The sequence below is a fragment of the Tamandua tetradactyla genome, chromosome 5 (genome assembly GCF_023851605.1).
Source record: "Tamandua tetradactyla isolate mTamTet1 chromosome 5, mTamTet1.pri, whole genome shotgun sequence".
In the NCBI taxonomy this organism is placed as follows: domain Eukaryota; kingdom Metazoa; phylum Chordata; class Mammalia; order Pilosa; family Myrmecophagidae; genus Tamandua; species Tamandua tetradactyla.
This window is the reverse complement of record NC_135331.1, coordinates 776,951-786,113: the sequence shown is the minus strand read 5'-3', so window position 1 is coordinate 786,113 and position 9,163 is coordinate 776,951.

Sequence of the window (9,163 nt, the reverse complement as noted above, 5' to 3'; positions counted from 1 at the left end):
TAGAATATAATTTATATACTTGCCTTGCTTCTTGTTTAAAATCCTCTTTTGCTGAAGATAAAGGTATGGTCTGGAGTGGACTGCGAGCATTTTCAGAGAAGTATTAGAGTAAAACAATGAAACTGATAAGGAAATTCGGTTGTTTTGTGTCATGTACCATTTTTTTAAATAACTAAAATTATGACCTATAACACTACACTATTGTCTAATATCATGTAGATCAGTAGCAGGACAAATCATGGACAATTAGGACATTGGCAAATATCTAGGAATTTTATATTATCTCTAAATATTTATGAATAACATTTTCCCTTTGCAAATCTAACAAATAGAAAATTTAGAAAAATCCCTTTTAATTTGACAACACAGCATATTAAATACAAGTCATAGCATATTAAATGAATCTAATTATTTTTAGCACCTCTCTTTTTACAAGGTGAAAGAACAAATCCTTTGTGATTTTCCAGTGGTCCTCTAGAAGGTATTAAAAAGGTATCTTTTAGGGTTTGATTTGGGGAAGGCAAAATGTTAAAAGTTGTGCAGTTTGAACATTATATTAAACAGGAAAATGGGTCACAGTTTAACAGTATTTGATTCCCTATTTAACCAAAGTAATAATAAAAGAGTAAATACGAGTTAATTTGTTTTGTAAGAAAAATAGTTAGGTCTTTTAAAAGTGAGAAGTATTGTTTTCTAAAACATTAAAGGATGATAAGGGCTATGTGCTGGTTTGAAAGGATGTATGTCCCCTAGAAAAGCCATGTTTTAATCTAAATACTGTATGTTTGAAACTATAATCAGATCATCTCCCTGGAGGTGTGATTTAATCAAGAGTGGTTCTTAAACTGGATTAGCTGATGACATGTCTCCACCCATTTGGGTGGGTTTTGATAGGTTTCTGGAATCCTATAAAAGAGGAAACAATTTGGAGAATGAAGGAGATTCAGAGAGAGCAGAGAATGCTGCAGCACCACGAAGCAGAGAATCTACCAGCCAGCGACCTTTGGAAATGAAGAAGGAAAATGCCTCCCGGGGAGCTTCATGAAACCAGAAGCCAGGAGAAGAAAGCTAGCAGATGATGCCGTGTTTGCCATGTGCCCTTCCAGCTGAGAGAGAAACCTTGTGTTCACCATGTGCCTTCTCACTTGAGAGACAAACTCTGAACTTCATCGTCCTTCTTGAACCAAGGTATCTTTATCTGGATGCCTCTGACTGGACATTTCTATAGACTTGTTTTAATTGGGACATTTTCTCAGCCTTAGAACTGTAAACTAGCAACTTATTAAATTCCCCTTTTTAAAAGCCATTCTGTTTCTGGTATTTTGCATTCCAGCAGCCAGCAAACTAGAACAGTCTATATAAACATCAATTAGAATATTATTCTAATATGATATAAAGTCTTTGTTATTTTAGGCAGATTACTCAGATGACAAAGAAAAACCTTTTATAACCTCTCACCAAGAGCACATCAATAATCCAAGAAAATCCTATTTTAATAGAGAGAAAACCAGATTCTAGTTTTGTATGAATATACTGTTTCATTTTATTTTATAAATAAGCCTATAAAACTTAACATTGAGCACGACAAATAAAATTTATTTCCACAAATCTTCTGTAACTTTCTATATTCATATAGGTTTTGCCCTACACACTCCTGCTTCTCATTTTGTGAAAACTAATCATTTTACTTTAGGACAAAACTACACGCCTTTTCCTTCACAAAGACATCTGTATACATTTCATATATGCATACTCTAAGTTAACAAAAAGATTTTTAAAACTGTCTTCATACATCTTATAAAACAAAATTATTCTTAAAATTAAGATTGTCAAATAATAATTCAATCTTATTAAACATAAATTTATACTTTTTCTTCATTTAAAGAAAAATAAACCTGTAAAAATTTAAGAACATACCCACATAAAATAAAATTGTATGCTTGTATTATACTTAACATTGGTAAGTTAGAAGATACAGCTGTTTAACAATATTAAACTAGTCTTGTTTGCCAAAAGTTTACCCAGATTATGTGTACTTGAATTCTTAAAAACATTTGGATTTCATTCTATGAATACTCTTTCTACATTGGAATTATTAGTTCAGTTTCCTTAATTTCTGAGACTTTAGGAGTATTGATTTATATATAAGTACTTATTTATCTTTAGGCAATCTTAATAGAGCTCTTTTAAGAATTTGTATTTGTTAATATACCACCATCTGGTGGTAGGAAAATGCACATGAAGCAAACAGATAAACATAGAGAGTTTATAGTTTCAATTAAATTTTTTTCAGCAATAAGTCAGTCATAACAAGGCAGAAACAGAAAGAGAAAACACATCAGTTTCTATATAAAGAGTTGACTTTCTCTCCTTACTCCAAATATATATTAAAATTTTTGTTCTTGGCAGATGGGACAAGTTGAGATTATTTATTTGGTATGAAGTTTAAAACTTTCCCATTGCAATTTGCGGAGGAGACTTTAAAGATTTTCTTTGCCCTGATGTGTAACCTCACACAAACTTTGTCCTATTTCTCAGGTCTATTTGACTCTATTTGACTGTGGAAAGAGGAATCTTCCATGTCCCTTGCAAGGTCAATCCAACCAGCTTTTACCATCTAGGATTTAACATTTGAGGTTCTGACCAACATTTGTACAAACTGATATGGGTTAATTAGGCCTGGATCATACGCACCCAAAAGAAATCTAAATTCTTCTATGAGTTATTTGCTGGTCTTATTTGTGGAAATCTTTCATTTTAGCTCTTAATTCAATTTAGGCCCAAGGTTTAAATTCTTCTGTAGAGGGCAGCCAGTTTCCACAGGAGCCTTAATCTTTAGAGGGCCAGACTAACTTCTTCCTTCAGAGAGTCAAGAGGAACCTGTTAGGGTAGCAATGGGGAAAGGGCTGTGTATGGGAAGAGGGGAAAGGCATAGGTTTGGAGTTTTACTAAGCCTTAGAATTGGGGGCGATAGAGGGAAGTTGGGAGGACTGGTTTACCACCTGGACTAAACCATGGTTTGATTGCAGGCTTATAAAAGCAGGCGGTGTTGCCCCCTTTTATTTTTTAATGTTTTCCAATAGAGTTGCTTGGTTCAAAAGTCATTACAGAAACAGGAATGGGACTAGAATTAGTTACTGTATTTTTTTTTGCAGCTGTGTCTGATATGTGGTTGCCAGTGCTTTCCTCATTTGCCTGAGAATGACCATGAATTTTACTTACAGCCAAAGCCTTTGATAACAGTATAGTAACTTCTTAACAAAAGAGCTGTGTTTTTTTCCCCTCTATTGAAGGTTGAGAACCTCTTCATTTCCATAATATCCCCCAAATCATGACTAGCCGCAAAAGTATACTGACTATCAGTATATATATTTGCTGTTTTTCCTTCTGCAAGTATACAGGTTTTTGTGAGGGCAAAAAATTCAGGTTGCAGAGTGATGTAGGGTTAGGTAAGGAATTTAATTATATTCTTTCATAGTTACATTAAGCACATATCCAATTTGATAGATCCCTGAATTATCTTTAAGGTGGAAACAATCTGTATACCCGATAATATTTGCATTATTAATTGGGGTTTCTTCTAAATCTATTTGAGGGGGTTAATAATTAGTCAGTAAAAGCTATGCAATCATGGGGAGTTTCATCAGAATTAGCAGGGAGTAAAGTAGCTGATTAAGGCTGTGACAACATCAACCCCATTAGGAGGGGAAGTAAAAGAATTTCATTAAGAAGTTGATCTTTTGGTAGAGAGGATTTCTAGAGAGAATTTCAAGAAAATGAGGGTTGTAGATAGTTAATTTGTTATTAATTACCATAATTCTTTAATTGATTCTAAAATTTGGCTGTTGCAGCAATGGAGCTCACACAAGGGGGAGTCCCTTGGTTAGGTATCCAGCTGCTGGCTGCAATATCCTAGAGGTCTAGTTGGCTCTCTGCTTGAGAAAGGACACCTAAGGTGTTCCCTTCCTGCTCAGGGACAAACAGAAAACAGGGTAATTTGTAATTACAGTGTCCCAGAGCAGGAGAACTGGCGAACTGTGCTCTATTTCTTTAAGGGAATTTTGACTAGTTGCATTCCTGAATAAGGGGCTCAATTTATTTACATTTAAACAAGGCATATAAGGGTTGAGCCATTAAGGAAAAATTAGTAATCCAATTTCTACAATATTCCACAAGATCTAAAAATCCTTAGTTAATGTTTGGTCTTGGGAGGACTGAGAGCTGGAATGCTTTGGATTTGGCCAAAGTCTAGGAGGAGGCCCTGAGGGAGAGAGACAGATAAGATACAAAGAATGTGGCTAAGTGGGTTGGAAGAGCATCTAAAAGAGGGTGGCATTTAAATTTTATTTCTTTGACTGAAAGGACAGGACTATGTATTAGTCTGTTCTGTTGAATCTGGTTTTAAGAGTTCCAAACTAATTTCCCCCTTTTGGGAGAAGGATATGTATGCTTGGAATAAATTATCCAAGGAAACATTTTCCCTGAAGATGAATCTGGGTAGAGGGTCCTAACTGAAAGGGAACTGGAGGAATTAAGGTTGGTCACAGTCCCACCATTTGGATTGTTTCTGTACACAGGGAAGGAGGGAAAATGAGGGCAGTGGAATTTAAGACAGAGAAGATGGCCATAGTATCTGTTAGAGCTGTTTGCAATCAATTCCAATTGCTTCCAATGATCAGATCTATTCTACCTAAAGTTATGGTGACGTGGACATTTAGAAAAGCCTCTCCTGTTTGCTGGGGAAGCCTTAGCTGTCACATGAAAGACACTGCTTTCTTAGAGGCAACAGAGCCAAGGGAGAAGGGGTTTGCCACTATTTGGGGAAGTTTTAGGCAGTCTCTTTTTCAATGCCCAGATTTACAGTCATTACTAGCACCAGCACCTTGAACCCTGGTGCCTAGAGAGCTCACTGGAGTTCATTAGGCTGCTGTTTTAGCTTTGGAGGATTTTTTCTCAGCTTTTTTTCTTTTTTTAAGGTGCAATCTAATTGATCTGTGAGATTTACTATATAATTAGTTTCATTGTGGTCTGTTCTAGTTTGCTAGCTGCTGGAATGCAATATACCAGAAACAGAACCACGGTTTTTTTTGGTTTTTTTTTTTTGGCAAGTTTAGATTTGGGAATCGAACTGGGGTCTCCTGCATGGCGGGCAAGAATTCTACCACCACGCTACCCATGCCCCTCCCCCTGGAATGGCTTTTTTGTTTTGTTTTGTTTTCATAAGTTTCTTTTTTAATTTTTTAATTAAAAAAAATTACAAGAAACAAACATTCCCAACACATACACTCAGCAATTCACAATATCATCACATAGTTGCATATTCATCATCATGATAATTTCTCAGAACATTAGCATCAATTCAGAAAAAGAAATAAAAAGACAACAGAAAAATATAACAAACAGAAAAAAAAAATTTTACAGGCCATACCCCTTACTGATCCCTTTCATTGATCACTAGCATTTCAAACTAAATCTATTTTAACATTTGTTTCCCCTATTATTTATTTTTATTCCATATGTTCCTCTCATCTGTTGACAAGGTAGATAAAAGGAGCATCAGACACAAGGTTTTCACAATCACACAGTCACATTGTGAAAGCTATGTCATTGTTCAATCATCATCAAGAAACATGGCTACTGGAACACAGCGCTACATTTTCAGGCAGTTCCCTCCAGCCTCTTCATTACATCTTGGATAACAAGGTGATATCTACTTAATGCATAAGAATAACTTCCAGGATAACCTCTCGACTCTGTTTGGAATCTCTCAGCCATTGACACTTTGTCTCGTTTCCCTCTTCTCCCTTTTGGTCGAGAAGGTTTTCTCAATCCCTTGATACTGGGTCTCAGCTCATTCTGGGATTTCTGTCCCACGCTGCCAAGAAGATCCACACCCCTGGTAGTCATGTCCCACGTAGACAGGGGGTGGGTGGTGAGTCTGCTTGCTGTGTTGGCTGGAGAGAGAGGCCACATCTGAGCAACAAAAGAGGTTCTCTTGGGGGTGACTCTTAGGCTTAATTTTAAGTAGGCTTGACCTATTCTTTGTGGGGTTAAGTTTCATATGAACAAACTCATAGACTGGGGGCTCAGCCTATAGCTTTGGTTGTCCACACTGCTTGTGAGAATATCAAGAATTCAACTTGGGGAAGTTGAGTTTTCCCCCGTTCTCACCATTCCCCGAAGGGGACTTTGCAAATACTTTTCCACTCACTGATCAAATCACTCTGGGATTCATCAGGGCATCACCTGGGCAAACCAACAAAATCTCATGTCCTATACAAAGTTCCCCCTGGAATGGCTTTTAAAAGAGAGAATTTATTAGGTTTCAAGGTCACAGTTCTAAGTCCATGAAAACGTCCCAGTTAAAACAAGTCTATAAAAATGTCCAATCTAAGGCATCCAGGGAGAAACACCTTGGTTCAAGAAGGCTGATGACGTTCAGTGTTTTTCTCTCAACTGGAAAGGCACATGGTGAACCTGTCGATGTCTGCTAACTTTCTCTCCAGGCTTCTTCTTTCATGAAGCACCTCCAGGGTGCTTCCTTTTTCATCTCTAAAGGTCTCTGGCTGTGTGGGCTCTCATGGTTCTCATGGTTCCATCATGGCTTTTTCAAGCTTTTTCCAAAATGCTTCCTCTTTTAAAGGATTCCAGTAAACTAATCCAGGCCCACCTGGAATAGGTGGAGTCACTTCATCTTATCAAGGTTAATACTCACAAATGAGCGAGTCACATCTCTACAAAATAATCTAATCAAGTTGCCAGCCTATAGTGCTGAATAGGGATTAAAATAAATGGTTGCTACCAAAGATTGGATCAGGATTAAAACATGTTTTTTCTAGGGTACAAAATCCTTTCAAACTAGCACATGGTCCAAGTTTTTTTTTGGTCCAGTTTTGTTTAGGTCTTAGAGTGGTGTTTATTCTTCTGAGAGGCCTTTAGTAAAAGTAAAATAGAGTAGGAGTTTTAATAGTTCATATGGTCAAGATCTGAGAATTATCTGAGGGTTTTCTTTTTATCCTGTTATAATATCATATATGGGCTCATTGAATTTTTGGGTACATTGTTGTTTTTCTAGTGAATAATTTGGGGGTAAAATTTCATGTATGACCTCATGACCACACGAAGTTCCTTAGCTAGCTAAAATACTTGTTAAGGGATCTTTCCAGTTAGCTTCGTCTATTCAGATTCCGGCATGACATTTCCCAGCACTTATGTGAATTTAACTGGTAAAGGTCTGTGTATCCAGGCTCATAAGTCTGTATGATAACACTAAATTAATTTTCAAAACCCACTGGTCTTCAGCAGGACTAGGGAAATCTTTTTTTTTTTTATCATTTGTTCCTCCTATTATTTATTTTTCTTCCGTATGTTTTATTCATCTGTTGATAAGGTAGATAAAAGGAGCATCAGACACAAGGTTTTCATCATCACACAGTCACATCGTGTTTTTTTTTGCACGGGCAGGCACTGGGAATTGAACCTGGGTCTCTGGCATGGCAGGAGAGAACTCTGCCTGCTGAGCCACCGTGGGCTGCCCAGGACTAGGGAAATCTTATCTGTATAGAATGGGAGTTTAGCTAAGCCAAATATAGAGGAGAAGGACAAAAGAGGTTTAGAGGTGGGTTAGAACAGTCAGTATTAGGAGTTCGGGATAACTTCTTAAGCTTGACAGTGCACTTAAATAAGTCTTTGTTAATTTAGTGTTTGTTTCTTGAAGAGAGACAATTATATAATGAGTTGTACATTTGGAGCTTCCATGTACCAATTAAACTAAGTATTCCATTTGGGTTGCTTGGCTTTAGAGCCTCTATTTTCTAGTTGAGCATGCAAATATACCAATTTACTCATATCAAAAGATCCCCATTGTGGCTATTCTAATTCAAAATTTTCTCTATGTGCCAGGTCCAGCAGGATAAGAATTTACATGAGGCAGGACCATAATTTTTGTATATTAAACTAGCTGGTATGCTAGATGGCAGTTCACCATTAGAATTTCTCAATGGGTTGGAACCCATTCTTTAAGTGAGTTCTGACTGCGAGCAATCCTAAAGCCTAAGCCTGAGGGGTGTTCTCTGGTCTTGGGCCAAGTACGATGTTTTAAGTGTGACTTTCATGAGATTCTTGTTTTCCTTGGAGGACAGCCTGCACTCTAGTTGTCTGTCCCACAACCAGGTATCCCCAGTTGCAGAGAAATTGTCCTGAGGGTGGTGGTAGACCTTGTGTCAACCTAGCCCATCTACAACCACCTTATTCTTTCATGAGAGTCCTGTTCTTTGGAAGCCCAGGCTTCTCATCAAAAGGTGGCAGGCATTCTAATCGCATTTAAATGCCTAACCTGTGCCCACCAAAATAATTATTTGACTGCTCACAGTCAAAACAGACGGCAAACGGATTGTTAGGGAGGTGTCCCTCCACTGAAATGAGCTCATTATCAAAGTGGGAATTTTAAAGATAAATATTTTTATTGACAAATCTTCACACACATCCAGTCCATACATGGTGTACAATCAATGGCTCACAATATCGTCACATAGTTGTGCATTCATCATCATGATCATTTTTAGAACATTTGCATCTCTCCAGAAAAAGAAAAAGAAAAAAGAAAAAACTCAAACATACCATACCCCTCATCCCTCCCTCTCACTGACTAGTATTTCAATCTACCCAATTTATTTGACCCTTTATCCCCCCTATTATTTATTTATTTTTATCCATATTTTTTTACTCATCTGTCCATATCTTGGATAAAAGAAGCATCAGAGACAAGGTTTTCATAATCACATAGTCACAATGTAAAAGCTATATAGTTGTTACAGTTGTCTTCAAGAATCAAGGTACTGGAACAGAGCTCAGCAGTTTCACTTACCTCCTGTCAGCCACTACAATACACTATTAACTAAAAAGGGACATCTATATAATGCATAAGAATAACCTCCAGGATAACCTCTCAACTCTGTTTGAAATCTCAGCTACTGACACTTTATTTTGTCTAGTTTCTCTCTTCCACTTTTGGTGAAGGAGGCTTTCTCAATCTGGGTCCCGGCTTCTCCCGGGATTTCTGTCCCACATGGCATAGAGATTTACACCCCGGGAGTCATGTCGCACATAGGGGGAAGGGGCAGTTGAGTTCACCTGCTGAGTTGGCTTAGAGAGAGAAGCCACA